This window comes from Theobroma cacao, chromosome 8 (genome assembly GCF_000208745.1).
Source record: "Theobroma cacao cultivar B97-61/B2 chromosome 8, Criollo_cocoa_genome_V2, whole genome shotgun sequence".
NCBI classification, from domain to species: domain Eukaryota; kingdom Viridiplantae; phylum Streptophyta; class Magnoliopsida; order Malvales; family Malvaceae; genus Theobroma; species Theobroma cacao.
In genome coordinates this window covers 19,279,490-19,297,480 of record NC_030857.1, presented here as the reverse complement: position 1 = coordinate 19,297,480, position 17,991 = coordinate 19,279,490, and positions in this window count along the sequence as shown.

Below are 17,991 nucleotides of genomic sequence, written 5' to 3'. Positions count from 1 at the left end.
CCTCCAAGTCTTTTTGGCGTCGCAACATTTCACGATTCTGCACCTCTAACAATTCCATACGGGCAGTCAACCTAGAGTCCATTGTTTCCATAAATGAGAGGAGTCTAGTGAAAGCTTGCTCAACATTGAATATGGTGGAAATGGTGCACTAGATTAAGCAGTAGACGGGCCCATAGGATGAGCACTCAGCTCACCCTCATTCCCCTCCTCATCAAATTTGGGGTTGTTGACTACCCTCTTCCTCACCCAACTATTGTTTCTAAACTCAAAACCTAGCTTTTTAATACTATGCTCATCGATAGGATTGAACAAAGCATGGTTTTTGGGTAGATCAAAACGGGCCTCAACTTTGAAGTAGTTTATGATCTCATTGATCAACATGCCGTAAAGCAGGCTTTTGATACCACCTTGAATGGTCTAGAGCATGTCATCCATGATGAATTTAGCAAGGTTGATATAGTAGTTTAATTTGATGTTGAATAAGAACCAAAGTTCATTTGTGGTGATAGTCGAGTAGTTCAAGCAGTGAGGACAGATAGTGTGAGTGATGATGAGGTACAAGACTTGATCAAAGAAACATAACCTTGTGCAACTAGTACTGCCTCTCTCATTTGGTGGAGGGTAGATAAACGTTGAACGAAGGTTCCTATTATCAAAGACATAGCGAAGATCTTCTTAAAGGGAAGTAAGGTGAAGGACTCGTTCTATCAGCTTATAAGTAACAAAGATCCGTTGTCCCATGACGAGGGTGACAAACGTATCGTCATGGTTCACTAGCTGACTTATTCTGACTCAGCATATTTTTGTGTTGCATTGAAGTAAAAAATTCAGACCAAATTCTCATAGTATTTCTTATTCAATTGTAAATAATGTGTCCACCCAAAATTTTCAAAGTTTGCAAGGTATGGGAAATCAATAGACTTTAAATAATCAAAGTCAATTATACGTCCGGGCATTACCTTGCGTTTGGCGAAATTGGTGTTGAATTTCTCAACATGTGATGGATGAGTGAAATTTTACAAAAAAGAACTCACTACTGAGGCTAAGGATGTTTTTGCACGAGCAAAGCTGCCTGAACCATTGTTGTGAGTCACCTTTGTGCGTTTAGCTTTGCGACTCATTTTTCGAAATTAGGAAATTTGGAGGCTTCAGGTGTTTTGAGGGAAAACGATTTGGTAGAGATGTCAAAGAGGATGACGTAAATGATTTAATTGACAGAATCGAAAAATGAATTCGGTTAATTTGTGAGTTCGTGGGTGAAAGTTGACAAGGAAACCCTTTAAACAGTTTAGGGTCAAACAAATTTACAAGGAACTTTAGAGGTTTTGAGGGTGAGAGGGTTTTGTAGGCATCGGTGCTGAGAACAGGGCAACGACATGGCTAGTCTGTAAGCAAATAATCTATCGATAAATTTTAAATATATCGATACATGCCGTTTCATCTTCCAACATATGCCTACATCTATCGATAGATTTTGTTCCAGATTGTATGATAGAAGCTATCATGTAGAGGTCAAAGAACAATGTTTCACATCTAACTCATGCAAAAGTATCACAAGTTAGTTTTTGATAAAAAGAAGGTCATACAACATGATTATTGCATAATATTTTCATATTACTCAGGTCATAATTCGAAAAATACCATTAGTATTTTTAATTTTAATTAGTTTACCCAATAATAAGTTTTTATGAATTTTATTAATATTTTAAGAATTTAAAAATTATTTAAAATTTGTAATGCTTTTATTTCAATGTGATTATTTATTATTTTAGTGTATTAATATTGAAAAGTCAAATTTTATATTAAAAATTTTAAGTTTATTCAACTTATACGTTTTTTATACATAAGGGTAATTTTGCCAATTTACAAATGATGTTGCAAAGTGATATTCCCATATACTATAATGTAATCCTCTTAGCAATTACATTGACATTCTTTGTAATCATCACTTCCCCTAGTTATACCAAACATTGCAAAGTGATATTCCCAGCAATCACATTCCTTAAAATATACCAAACACAACCAAATTTATTCAACTCGGTGTTGTTTTGTCTTCTAGTATCCTTAATACCCTAAACCCTAACCCATAATTCAACGAAAAGCTCTTAAACCTATCTCTAGTTGTAAGTTAAACCATTAAACCTGAACCGTCCTGCACTGTCTTAAGCAATGGTTGCATTTTCTAGTAGACCCAATGTCGGTGACTATGGCGACCAAATTATGGGTGATGATGAATACTCAAGTCTACGATCAAAGAAGAATTGGAAACTAGCTCTTGAACTGCCTGCCGCATCAATTATTTTTTCCATTGAACTAGGTAATGCTTTGTCATCATCCTCACGGTTTAGGAACAACGCACATGCTGCTAGGTATAAGGTAATAGAGAATGCCATCACATCGTGCAGGAAAGTGGTAGATTGGGAAAGCTTTAAGGAAAACGTACACCTTGAGGGTGACTTAGATATGTTTTTCAACATGGGTAAACTTAAGGGTCTAAGTACCTTTCCATATATCGATTATAGCCCGACTCTTGTTAGGGAATTTCACTCCAGCATACGCTAGAGTGAAAATGAATTTGAAAATCTTAGTGATTTTAACCCAAATGTTTCGAACATGTTTTTGGAGGGAATAAAGTTTACAGTGACTACCTTTGATATTGAGAAGCTCCTGAAAACGAAGTACAAAGAGGGACAATACAAACTTCCCCTATTTTATGACCTATCTGCCATATGGGCCAATGTGACAGGCAAAAAAGAACCATACATGATAAATTTATGTTTTGCTCGTCATTTGAATATTGCACCAGCTAGGCTGGTACATAATTTTTTGACGTTTGCATTACAAGGAAGGATCAATTGTTTAAGACATGTTAGCGCTGAGGATTTGTGAATGATGGAATCAATTAGAACCTAGTTTGGCTTGAATATTGTAGAATATATGATCATCAGAATGAGAGGAGTTGCCATAAGGGATAAAACAACCCTACGATACGGAAACATCATATTGGCTCTAGTTAAAAAGAAAGGGATATGGAGCAATAGATATCTAGCTAATTGGACCAATCACAGGCCTCGTAATCTCTCTATTGGATGGCTCCTGAAAAAATGAGCCATTCAACTCTGTCGAAGGCAGCCCAGTTCATCTTGCCCATGATACTCCATCCAGTGGTCTATCTAGAGTTATTCTAGATCCTGTTTCTAATGATGTGATGTGTAATATGCTTGTGAGGATTGATGAAAAACTTAGTAACCAAACTACTAGAATGAAGACATTGGAATTAAGGATACAGAATGTTAAGAATTTTCTAATGCAAAGAACATATATAGATGTTCAGGTAGCAGAAGCACGGTCGAAAGAAACAGTCCTAAGATGAGTTTTTCTTACATGAACCTCAGAGAAAAAGGAAGTCAGTTGCCATTAGTTCTAGCTGAGTCAAGAATAGCATATAAAGATTCATATTTTGAGAGTTGTGGGTTAACTAGATTAGGGATACTATAATTTGTTTACTAAATAATTTGTGGTATATTGTGTTTTTTTAAATTCGCTCAACATGTGCTTTAACTTTCATGTGTTTACTCATACTTCTGGTTGAGGGTTTAAGGTATTCAACTGGATATTTTGTTATGATGGTGCTTGGGGTTGGGTTATGGTTTGATATTGTCCATCATAATTGGCTTGCCCTTCTTCAAACAACTTGACACTTAATAAGTGAGTCACATAATCCCATATCAACTAGTCACGCGACTCCATAACAACTAGTCACACGATTCCATAATAAGTGGTAATGCCACTCCATATATACTACTCACCCGACTCAACAACAACTAGTCACGTGATTCCATAATAACCAGTCACACGACTCTATATTTACTACTCACGTGATTCCATAATAACTAGTAACGCCACTCCATATATACTACTCACACGACTCAATATCAACTAGTCACACGATTCCATAATAACTAGTCATGCGATTCCATAATAACTAGTAACGTCACTCCATATTTACTACTCACGTGACTCAATATTAACTACTCACACGATTCTAAATCTTAACGGTTCACATGACTCCATATTTACAAGTCACGCGATTCCAAATCGATTAGTCACGTGATTCCATATTAACTAGTCACGTGATTCAAAATTTAGTAGTAGTGTGTTTCCATATCAAATACTCGCGCGAATCAATATCAACTGGTGACACAATTCCACATCCACTATTCATGCAGTTCAGTATCAACTTGTTACAACTCTATGTCACGTAATACAATTCAACATGTCATATAGGCTATAAAGCAAGGGGGTTGGCATATGCAAACTCATGAAAGCTGGCATGTAAATTGTATAAACTACTAACAAAATTTAATATATGAATAAAAAAAACAATGTTGTTGTTATTGAACCCGTATGCTTATCACATCAATGAATATCGAACTGTTCTTATTGCTCTTTTTCTTTTTTGTTAAAGGATACAAAAAAGAAAAATATGTAAATGATACAACAAAGAATAATATGGACATGATACAGAACAATGTTATTTACATATTGAAAAAGAATAAACAAATTAAAAAATTTAACAAGTGATGTTATTTGTAAAAATCTCTAGGGCAAACTTTTTTTGAAGGTTGTTTATGGCATTTGCCTTCAAGGTATGATCCTCCAAACTGATCAACAACTGCAATGAGGTGATAACCCAATCCTCGTAACTGTGCAAATCTTGATGTATCTGGGTTTTTGCATTTAACTTATATCTCATCCTCATCAAAGGTCGCTCTTGATGACGCGAGCTAACAAAGTACCTGTCCTAGTGGCATATAATGGGAAACAATGTTGTTAGTGGACTCATCTGCTTATCATGCAAGCTAGACTTAAGTGCATCTGTCTTACTGTATGATGAGTCGACTAATGTCATACTCTAATTCAGCAAGTTGATGTGCACTACCACCTAATGGTCGTCGAAATAGGACGATATGAGAATTGAGTCAACCTTGTGCCATGGCAAACCCCACGGAGGACTCCCTCCCTTGCATACTCAAGCACATGGTATGGCATTACCGCTTTACTTGCCTTAAATGTCTTATCGGTTAGGGGAGGCTTCATTTCTTAGCTCGGAGCCAACAAAATAAGCTGTCAATTACGTTACGTATAATAGTTAGATGCCATTAACTAATACACACCCCATACATTTGAATAAATAATTACAACTCATTAAAATATAATATACTTACATAGAAGTAGTTGTCAACGATGCATATTCTCTGCTTGTAGAGTTGTGGATGGTACTCATGCGCTTGCTTACACAAGACGTTGATGCATGCATCAATGTGTTGGTTATCCAACAACTCAGTCGGCATCTCCAATAGCCAAAAAAAATCAGGGCTCTCTTTTCCTTCAATGCCCAGAATGTTAACCCTGCATATTTATGATAACTACATCAAAAGGTCTATGAAATAAATACCCTAAAATTGTTAACCCTAATATCATGTACTGTTATCATTTTACCTGTCTTGCTCGTTTTTCACGAAAGACTCATATTTGTTCTTCAAATCATTTTTCGCTTTGTGCTGGACTAATAGTGGGTTAACGTATGGGTTTCGAAGGTATTTACTGGCTAAGCTCACACATGCATCTTCAACCTAAGGTCGAGGTGGAGCCTTAAGAAAAGGTGTGATCTCACCTTGCAGGGGTGCCTCTAGTGGAGTTGGGATAGGAGCATGATGCGGGAACTTATAGTTCGACTACTCGCAAGATGAGGTGCCTCTTCGACTTGAGATGGAGGTGGAACCTCAAGAGAAGATGTGAGCTGACAATGCTGAGGGGCCTCTAGTGGATATGGGATAGAAGCAGGGTGTGGGGAAGTTGTAGTTGGACTACTAGTAGGATGATGTTTGATCGGGGCAGCGAGAGGTGAGCTTCGAGCCAATGCAATTGACTGATTTATGCCACCTGCATCGTCAAGATCAACCCCAGTTCCTCTACCCTCTTTGTCGCATGCACCATTCTTTTCACCCATCAATCGACCCTAAACAGTTGAAAAAATCAAACACATTAGAACAGTGTATACATCGTACATGTTATAACTAACGCAATGAAAAAGATAATAGCTCTTACCTCATAACGATCGATTAGCCGACCAATAATCCGATCCTCTAGCCCTTGCAATGACTACTGGATATGCAGATGCAGTGACTGCATCAACATTGCTCGTTGGATCTTCAACTGCATTGCATACATATGCATTTGCATGTCTCGATCAACCTCTGTCCGCAATGACTGCATCTGCATTTGCATGTCCATCTGCATATTCATCTACAATGACTGTAAGTCTTTCTTCCATTGTGTCTGCATTTGTTGCAGCTCTCACTTAATGCTCTTAGTCATTTACAAATGTAGTGGCAAGTCGCGAGCCTAAGCATGAGGGGTAGTAGTAAAAGCAAGAGAAGGAGCAACGTGAGGAGTCATGGCAATTGCAGCAGAAGTAGCAGCATGAGGAGTAGTAGAAAAAACAGCATGAAGAGCCACAATAGGAGAATTAGGTGCCTCAGTAGCACCCGGGGCCTCAACAGCAGCGAACTGGGAATAGACCTCTTAGTCCATGGTGCGTCTTCGCTTAACACCTTGTCCTACCGTACTTTTTCCTTTGCGGTCCATTATCTTCCTCTTTTGTTAGGACCAAATTTTGACCAACCCTTCAACTTCCATAATGGAATGTATTACTGCCTTTAGAGATATTGACTTCAATGTCGACCCAATATGCGGTCAACATCTCTTCTGCAGTTGGCTCCAACATCTTGACTACAAACAACTGCACCATAACATACATTTGCCATTAGGTTTAACCCTCGCTACCTTATGACAATAAAAATAAAATTTAATAAAATAAAAAAATATGGTTTCTTTACTCACCTTGCCTTCTTTCTCCAAACTTGCAATATTAGCGTGGAAGCCTACAAGCCTCTCGTCACACTGTCATTTTTGCATTCTCGGGCAAACCTCTCCAGACTGACGCTGCCTTCCAAACAAGCTTCGAATTACAGGAATTGCTTCCAACGGACAAAACTACACATCAATTGTGAAACATATTTTACTCACCACATAAAATCTTATGCAAAAAGAATTCACATCATAAAATCTTATGCGAGAAGAATAATGATAAATATTAGGGTATGGCACACTACCTGAAACACCCATATAAATTCGTAGAGGTGGTAACGTTTCTTCTCTACTACTCCCATTGTTGGAGGTTTGAAATCCTTCATCAAGTAATTGCCAGTCAAACTCCAAACATATGTACCCCATGGGAACGCATTCCAATCTTCGATGTTCTCAACCAGCGATAACAACCATGGAATCACTAATCGTCTGTAATCTTGATTGAATAAAACATTGCTCACCATCAAGACGAGGGCCATCTTGGTCGCATCTCCTTCTTGCTGAAACTGCCCTCCCTTGAACGTCTCTAAAACTTCTTGTATCTTCACCTCGTTCCCTTGTCTCTAATATCATAGGTGAATTCCTCCAGGGATGGCCTCATAGGGATTGACAATAAGGGCCAGTAGGGCACCAAACTTCAGTCTTGTCACCAGGCAGAACTCCCTCTTCGAAAATCAAGCCTTCGTTCTGCCTATGGCAAACCATAACTCACCCTCGATGGCGTCGGGTTCATTGATTCTGCGTAGCATTAGGTTGTGCATGAGACTGGCGCAGAATAAACTCTTCTCTGATTGGACGTCATCATATGCCCAAAGCATGTTCTCTTCGAGCTTTCCAACTCATTTACTTTGGACAGCATCTCACGTATCACATGTAGATGGGACCATTTACAATGAATATTAATGCCAGTGTTGAACCCCCAACCGGTGCCTTGGCACACAAAGCAAAGATTCCACATTACCCTACTCTATTCCTGTGCTAGCCATCCGCAACATAGAACAGATAACATTCCCATTTTAGTCATGTTAATACCATCATTGTAGATTAACAAAAAAACAAAAAGAATTTCTGAGAAATAGCCCTCCTCAGAATCTCACTCCAAAAATAACCCTCTCAATAATTTTAACTGTTTTTAGACAGTCCTGAAACAGAATAATAATGTAAGTGTCAAGCATGGATTATTAAGTAAATCAACATATACATATTAAAGAATTACAGTTGACTCAAAATAATACAAAATTAACCCAATGTTGGTCATGCAATGCCATACAGATAAATTTCATGCAGTTATGACACTCGTGCAATTTCATACAAAAATAGTCACGCAATACCTTTTCAATTAGTCACGTAATTACTAACATTAAATCATGCAATGATCTATAAATAAGTCACGCAATACTAAGAACAACTAATTGAATCACATACACACACACTAAGTGACGCCATGCCTGAATAATATTCACTCAATAACCTATAAACCAGTCACGCAAAGACCTATCAATCAATCACGCAATGTTAAACCCTTACGCAATCATGCAGAGTATAAGTGATGCCATGCCTCAATCTAGTCATGCTGTCACGCAATGATTTATCAATAGGTAACGCAATGACCTATCAACCAATCACGCAATGTTCAACCCTAAAGCAATCATGCACACCTTAACCCCATGCCAAAATCTAGTCATGCTGTAATGCAATGACTTATTAATATGTCACGCATTCACATATAAAACACTCACGTAATGTTAAACCCTAATGCAATCACACACACCCTAAGTGACCCCATGCCAAAATCTAGTCACGCACAACACGTAAGCAAGCCCTCAGTCACGCAATATCTAAACTCTCAACCTAATTCTTATCAAAGGGTTATAACGCATACATATCAACCAGTCACGCATGCTCGATCACCTTTCGACCCCAACAACACCAACAATACCACCTTCATGTTTATATTCAATAATTTCAAACAACAAGAATATCAATATGAACAAGCAATATGTATAAGTTTATGCTCAAAAACCTAAACCCTAAACAAGAAGAATAATATTTTTTTATTTTATTTTTCACTGCTCAATATGTGAACTACCTTTATGCAAATAATAACCACTCCAAAATGCTCCTATCATTGCGAAAATGCTCGAAAGTTGAACTGGCAAGGAATGCCTTCGACATAATTGCTTCTGAGGAGATGTACAGTCTGTCGATGAGAACTGAAGAGTTATGGACCGTATAAACATACTTGACCATTAATAGGTTTTAGGTTGAGGCGCGAAACCAAACGAATGGGTTGGTTTCATTAAAGACAATTTTGTCCAAATTTTATTTCTCTTGGCTAAAACAGTTAAAATTATGGGGAAGCCTATTCTCAGAAAGGCCTTATGCATGGAGCCCATTTTGAAAAAGAACTCAAAAAAAAAAAACTTGGTGCTATTTTATTGAAGCAATAAAATTGTTCGGATACTATCAATTTGATAGAGCTAATAAATAGTAATTAAATGATTTTTTTTCAAAAATTTGGGCAATAACTACTTCTTCAACTCTTAGGTTAGGACATATATGTGTAGTTTCTCTACTCATTTTGTCGAGTGTTTAGATTTTAAATAGTCCCAACAAGAGATCACTTGTGCTTGAAACAAACAAAATAATCAATTGAATCAACATTTTTTTTGGTAATTTCATGGATATTTATTAATTTTTAAAAAAAATCCATAATTTTACATAAGGAGAAGCAAAGGATGGGTGATGCCGTAATAAAATGAATATATTTATTAGTGGTAGGTATGGCCCGCACTCTGCATAGAGATGGAGTTTATTTCTTCCATGCTTAGTGACAACATTTGAGGCACAAAGCAAGGAGTATATTGATATTGAGGGGGTTATATTATGTCTAAATTCAATGTTTCATAAAGACATTTTCGAATCTATATTCGTATGTAAATATCTCTACTAATTTTTTTCTTTTAACAAGGAGGGACAAGTCCTTTCAAATGGTTTCCTTCAAAATGAATCCATGATAGTATGTTTGAGTATGAAATGCAAGTATGTCTAAATGAAATGCCTAGGTGGATTTATGCATTTCCACCCATATGATTATGAAACATACATATGATACACACATGAGAATGTAAAGAATGATCATCAGTTTAGTATGTGAAGTAATACCACGTACAAGATGAGATTAGTATGATTATGATTATGAGCTATAATGAAATATTATGATAAGTTTATGATGTTACAAGTTATGAAAATGTTAAACCCTATATGTTTATATGGGCGTTGAAGTGGGAATTGTACCACACATAGCTATACATAGCAATGAGTTGAGGCAAAACACCACTTAATTCGTATCCAAGATAGTGAGGATTGTACCATTATCCTCAATTGTCCAAGATCATGGGGACTGTACTATTATTTTTGGTTATCCTAGATAGCGTTATCCTCAATTATCCTAAATAGTGGGGATTGTGCCATTGTCCTTGGTAGGCTTCATGATGAATGTTCATGCAATAAGGTCAAAGTGTGAAAGTTCAAGAGAGGGTGAATTGACTTCTTTGAAAATCTTTGCTAATTTGATAAAAACAAAAATTTCCCTACAAAAATGTTTCTTCTTGTAAAACAATTTGAGTAGTGAAACCTTATGTTTGAATTAAGTTTAAAATGCTAAGAACCTTGATAAGAAAATAAGAACCAAAAACACAAGTATTTTTATAGAGGTTCAGCTCCTTTGCCCACATCTTTTCCATTAACTTCACTAAAGAGTTTTGAATCCACTATAAAAATGTCTTTTAAGGTTCAAGTACAACCTTCATAATAATCTTTTCAAGGATAAGATTGAACCTCTCTACATTTTCACTTAGTTAAGGTATAACCGCACAACACTACCGTTTAGCGGTTAAGGTATAACCTTGAAATGATTACAATGGAAAATGAACAAAGAGCTGAGATGCCTCTAAAAGGCTAGTTAGTTAAATGGGTATGAAGGGCTTTAAATGTATATAAAGGGTAGATAGAATTTAGGCTCTAATCAATATGAGAGAAAAGGAATTTAAAGCTTAAGCAAGAAAGAATAATGATTTTTAGTTGTTGAAGTGATTCTGTTTCTTTTGGAATATTTTCAAAAGCTTCTCTTGGTCATAATGTGCTGAAGACATCAATTTATACCTCTCTAATATGTATGAGCCGTTGAAGCTTCATTAAATGTAAAACTAGTCATTACAACCACTGATCATGCGATAAGCCTTGATACCTTCCTTGAAATCTTGATACTTTTTCCTGAAAAAGGCCAAGTCTCGATACCTTCAATGGAAGTCTCGATACTTATTATATATTGCCCTTTTTCCATTAAATGATATCTCAATACATCCAAGTATGGTCTCGATAATTCGTCACACAAAATGCTTTTGACTTCTCAAGTCTCAATACTTGTAAGTGAGGTCTCGATACTTCAATACACAAAATGCTTCTATTTCCTCATGTCTTAATTCTTGCAAGTGAGGTCTCAATACCTTGTCAAACAAAATGTTTTTGTTTGCTTATGTCTCAATACTTCTTCAGTACGTCTCGATACCTCTTTAATCAAAATGCTTCTATCTTCCAAAGTCTCATTACTTCCAACACATGTCTCGATACTTTGCTCTTTTGTTTCTTCAATTTTGCTCTTAAGTTGATTAAGTCTTGATACATTAAAGTGATGCCTCGATACATTTGCTTTGAGCTTTTGCTAATTTGCTTTCGGGTTGGATAAGTCTCAATACTTATGCCTTGAAAGGCTATTTAAAATTTTTTTTTTAAGCTTTCCAAGCTTCTAAAACACTTAGCTAAAATTTACATGGATATTCAAAAAGTTTTGAAGTGTTTTAATCATTTTCATTTTGCATTTTTAATGATTTCATTTTGTCGTTTCAAAATAAGATCAATTGTAAAGCTAAAAATGAATTTATTATGAGTAGATATGTTAGATATAAGGAAAGACTAATATATAAGTTATGAATGTGAATCACGTGTTAAGTCTTTGAGGAATGATGTTTTATGGTTGAGTCCAAGTGAAATCATAAGCTATATGATGTTTTTAAGTATAGGATGTGAAGTAGAATTAAAAAGTGCAAAAGAGTGCCTAAAAATCTAGGTTTTATAAGAAGTATCGATACTTGAATAACAAGTATCCATACTTAGCAAACAAAATGCCCAAGAAGCATTTTATGTAGAAAGTATCAATTTTACAGTCCAGATAGCATTTTGGACTAAAATTATCCATACTCCATAAATAAGTATTGATACTTCAAGTATAGAACATTCCTTTTACTCTATTTTCACAAAATTTTCAATTGTTTTCAACTTCCATTGCACTATAATCTTCTACACAACTTTAGTTTCAATTAAGTAGACACCCATTTTTTCCTAGGGCAATTTACACATTTTTAACCTTTGAATAATCATTATTATTTTATTTTATTTTATTTCATTTCACTCTCTTACTCTTAATATATTTTTTTTTTTGGTTTTACATTTAAGTTCTGGACCCATTAGGCTAGGTTCCTTTGAGCTTTAGAGGTCTAAAGACTATTCATTTAACTTAAAATTAGGAAGACTTTTAGATTTTTAAATCCCACATGTCATTAAACCCAAAATTAGTAAATTTGAAAGAAAAAAAGAAAAAAGAGGAGAAAAGTTAAAAAAATACAAGTTTGGCAACAACTTCATAGACCACAAAGGACACCACCTCTTCTGCGACCATTGCCTCTTTTGGCCATGCATTTTCATCCCAAATATTAACACTTAAGAAATATCATACTAAAAACATCAATAGAAAAAGAAAAGAAAAAGGAAAAAACATTTGTGCAAACTCACAAGCAAGTAGTGGAGCAAGGAGAGAGAATGTCGATCGAGGACTACTAGGCAAAATATGCCCACGCCTGGCAAAGAGCCTGTTACGTCGTAATCGACCAAGTGTAATAATCACACCTAACAGGCGACATGTCTACCAACAACCGAGGAGGGCAACTATAAAAGCCACCCTCTTCCTTGAACAAAGGTTTTTTTTCAGAGAGATAAAAAGCCTCAAACAAAGAAAACCCTAGAAAAAGTAAAAGAGTTGGCTTCAGTTGATGGTTTTGAGGTGAGGGTTTTAGTGGTTTAAGTTAGAGTTAGAGGTTTCTTTTTGCTTTTGGGTCTCTAGCTTAGGAAAATGATGAGGAAAAAAGAGGTCAAAGTGTTTGTTAAAGGTTATTGTGGTGTTGGTGATGTCGTTCGATGGAGGACATGGTGATTGGTTACTAATGCTCTCCGTAGAAAGAAAAAAAAAGGCATGCAACTAAGAAAGGAAAAAGCAATGTGGGTAGAATAAGATAGGTTTGTTTGATTTGGTTTTAAAAGAAAAGTACCCAAATGGGCAAAATATGTTGTTTTTATGCCTAGGGTTACATTGTCCTCAAAATGGCATAGTATAATTAATCGGAAGAAAGAAGCAAAAGGCTGTTGAACGGCGATGTTTTGAGTAGGAAGGTCCTACATTTATGCGGGCCTTGGCGAGGGTAAAGCAAGCCTGTGTCTTTGGCACCGCTTGGAAAATAGAATATTGGGTTGCTTTAAAACAGGCCTGTGTCATTTGTTTAAGTATCTAAAGTAAGCCCACATGAGGAAGAAGAAATAGGCTTGTATTACTATTGGGCTTTTTGAACATGGACTAAATGAAGAGGACCAAAGCAAGCCCATATGCAAGAGGAGAGCTTGTCGAACCTTGAGCCAAGTTAAGCCCAAGTTAAGTAAGGGTTATGACCCATAATAATAGATATTAGAGCTTATGGATTATTGGGTTGAATGTTGGTTGTTTTAGTTATTTGCTTTGTAGGTTAGTAAATTGATATATCATATGACAACCAAGTAAAAGTATATAATAATAATAATAAAAGTAAACTTCAAACAAATCCCTTGCAGTATAATGTTTTCTCGCATAGCACTTTAAGGTTATTTTTTTCTTCGTGTAAAATTTTGTGTTTTAGTTCTGTTCCCAGAAAGGTTTAACGATGTTAAACTTTTACAAAAAAGACAATAAAACCTTATAATTTCCACTAATAAAATGGTTATATAGCTCTATCTTTAATATCTAAATAGTATAGTTAACCACAAGAATTCCTTTCAACATTCTATCCTATCTATGGTTATGCTCCACAAACAAACAATTATAGAAAATATGGGTAATGAGCTAGGTCATATTTTTTAAGATTCGAGTAGTGAGAAAATAGATTTAGTTTTTACTACAAGGTTTGAGGTGGTGGATCTGCTAATACTTTCTGCTCAGATATTATAGGAAAAAACTAGAGAAATGGCTCTTTAAGTGGAAGTTGATATCATTCATGTTCATTTTCTAGTCTTGGTTTCAGCTAATGCTTATGATGCCATGTATAGAACAACATCCCATAAATAGGTATACTGGGAGAGATTGAAAAACAAAGTCTTGTTTCAACACTACATTAGGAGCAAAAAGAAAAAAGCAAAATTTGTTCATCATGACGAGAATTTCAACATCTATGCGGTTGAGGAGAGGGGAAGTCCATGACTTGTCAAATATTAATTTATTTATAGTTACTAATGATGTAAAAGGTTGTCCTCATTAGATAATGGAGAGCGGCATTCTTCCTTCTCTTTTCTCATTAGAAAAGTTACTATTAGTATTTTATCTTTTTTTAAAATAAATTCAAAATTTGATTCAAAATATAACTTGCCGAACACTGACCACTAAGACTAAAGAGATTCAATGCCTACCCAACTTAGCACCTAAGGCTCCATACATCATCACATTCATAATAAGTTAGTAGGCACTAGCAAATAAAGGTAAGGCAAGAAACTGATATGTAAGCCTTGCGGAGTTCCGATTGGCATTCCGGGCAATGAGTGTCAATCGAGATGTCGCGACGGTTGTCATGGGCCCGAGGGAGGTTCCGGGTCGTGACAAATCCATACAAGTATAATGCCATCCAATGGTTTCATAGTCAAAACATGTTCAATAGTTTATAAACAAGAATGTGAAGACCGACTCATCAATGGAACATGACTTGACCCTCTAGGTCACAAGTAGCTGCTAGAACACCTACCAAGAAGAAAAATATCACTCCTCCATGACACAAGTTGCTAGATAGCTAATCACTGATCTGTAAAAAAATGAGAAACTAATGTGTGAGTCAGAAATACTCTTTTAGTGAATACGGAAAGGGGACAAGCCAAAAGGAAAAGTTTTTACAATAATCCATACTTTGCAAAAACAACATGAATTTCATAAACATCATTATAGTTCCTTTCAAATGCTCAAATAACATTATTTCATATCATTACTCATGAACACAGTTGAAATCCAAGTTATGTAAACAATTGGATAAAACAAGTTTATAGCTACAAATACAAAACTTTTGTAAGGAGAAAACGAGATATTTCCATGCTTTGGGTACCAACAATTTAGCCTTTGATAACGATACCATTCTTGCATACAAACCAAGACGGTGGGTGACTATCAATCACATATAAGTTTATACATTTCCTTCTAGCACTCATACTTGCTAGTTCTCTACACAACCATTCAATGTAGGGGTAAAGGGTCATATACTTTTGGTTTTTGAAAATTTTTATTTATTATATCTTTTAATGGCCCCAGAGAGAAGTAAATTTATGGGGGCTATGCCCCTCAAGATTTTTGAAATTATTTATTTATTATATATATTTTTAATAGTTCTCTCAAAATAAATTTTTTATTTAATAATTAATACAAATAAAAAATAATAAAATGATCCTACAAGCCTTAATCAAATTTACCTTAATACTTATGTTTCTCCACACTTCTTTCTCTCTTTCCTTTCTCTTTCTCTTCTCTTTTGTCCTTATATATTTACTTTACTCTTTTCTTTATAACTTACCAGAAAAACACACTTTATTCTTTAAAAGAGATTTATGAGCCTGGGAGTTTGGACAAGGAAGAACAGAACCACTTACTACTATTGTGTGAAATTAAGAAGAGGTAAAGTTTTTTTTATCTTCTTCTTTCTATTTATATTATTTAACTATTTATATGTTTAATCATTGTGTGAAATCTTATATATCTTATTTAACTATTTATATTTTATGCATTATAATTTTATATTTAGTATTTTAAGTTTAAATAGAAATAAATAAGAATATTGGATGTTGACTGCATTAAATTTTTTTATACTTAATTAAAGTATGAGTAAATTGAAAACAATTGACAAATTCTTTAAAAGAAAATATGCAAATCGTCCAAATGATTCTCTTACATTTGAGCCACCAAACCTCAATGCTTCAACTCATAAATAAGAGTAATGTGAATCAAAACATCTGTAGCTCAATGCTAAAAAAATTGATGCTTTTCATGCAAAACATAATCTTGGATTATGGCTAATGATATGAGAATTTTCTATCAATCAAAGGGATAAAATTCATTGTGCTTATCTCAAACGTGGGCCATGTCAACCATTTTTTAGAAATATCCTTTATTAGATGATGATCATCCTTGTTGTTTTAAAGCTTTCTTTTCTTGTTCTTTTTCATTTACATGTTACATAAAATTATTGTCTATTTTGAATCTTTTGATTATTGGTTAAGTTCAATTTATTAGTTTTAAAAAATTTTAGCCTTTATTCATGTTCCCCTTTGGTTCCCCCAACAAAAGATGACTAGCTCTGCCCTTGATTCTATGCATGAACACATAATTTGAACATCCAATTGTATAATTTTTCATACTAAGACAACATCATCAAACTAATTTACATTTCATAATATCATAATTCTTATGTAATAATGAAGCAAGCCATATCAATGACTACATGTGGGAGATTGGTAAATCTGCCCAACTCAAGGTTATTTCATGGTGGTATTTTCACCCCAGTCAAGGCTATTGAAAGATTGGTACATCCGCTCCAACTCAAGGCTATATAATAATGGTATTTCTGCTCCACTCAAGGTAATACAAATAGTGATATTGTTGACTCCGTTAATGGCAAAAGGTAGAAGTATTTTCATCCCACTGAAGGCAATTAGATAGTGGCATTATCAGCCCCACTAATGGCAAAAGGTAGTGGTATTTGTACCCCATTTATGAGCTTTATCACATACATAATATCAATTGAAGGTTTGAAGTTTATTCACATCAACTAAAGGGCTCTCAACTAACAACAATTCATACACATAAACCTACGCATGATCATCTCAATTCGTATGGGTGGGAATGCAAACATCCACCTTAGCAATCATTCATACATGCCATGGTATATTAATTTGCATCATCATGGAATCAGTTTTGAAGGAAACCATTTAAAAGAGCTTGTCTCCCCTTCTTAAGAGCTAATACATAATAAAGATATTTATGTAAATATATAAATTCTAAAACTCTTTGAATTCATTTGATCTTAAACCTTTTAATTTATCTTTTTCAATATAACATTCAAAATCATGTGAGGCAACCAAGTCAATAAATCATGTATAGCTTTACAGTACCAAAATACTTTGAAGGGGTGTATCCACTCACCTTGATTTATCATTTTCTATGCCTCGCTTTGTCTAACCTCACTCATTCTACGATCCTCAAGCTCAACAAATCTTACCAAAATAAATTTTATCATGAGTTTCCTAATTTTCTATCAAATCTATTTATTCAAAACTAGTGGAGCAAACCCATACTCTTCTATTTAAGTCCAATAAGTATAAAACTACAAATTTAAAGTATATATTGTTCAATTATGAACATCTTTACCTCAATATCTTCTTTGGAAAGAAAAACCCAGAAAAATCCTTAACTCAAAAAAAGGTTTGTGCTAAAATTCTTAAAAAAAGATGGTTAGGCTAAGCCCATGGATTTAAAGCTTAAAATTGGTTAAATTTTACATTGGATTCGAGTTGGAAGGCTTAATCCTTGCAAAATAAGGTCTATAAAGGCTATAGAAGGGTTTGGAGAGTGGTACGAGCTTGACAGAAATGAGAAATGAGAAAAGTGGCTTAAGATAGGTCTTTTATTTTTCAATGCTAAAGCCTAAGGATTGACCTTTTAATGCCTAG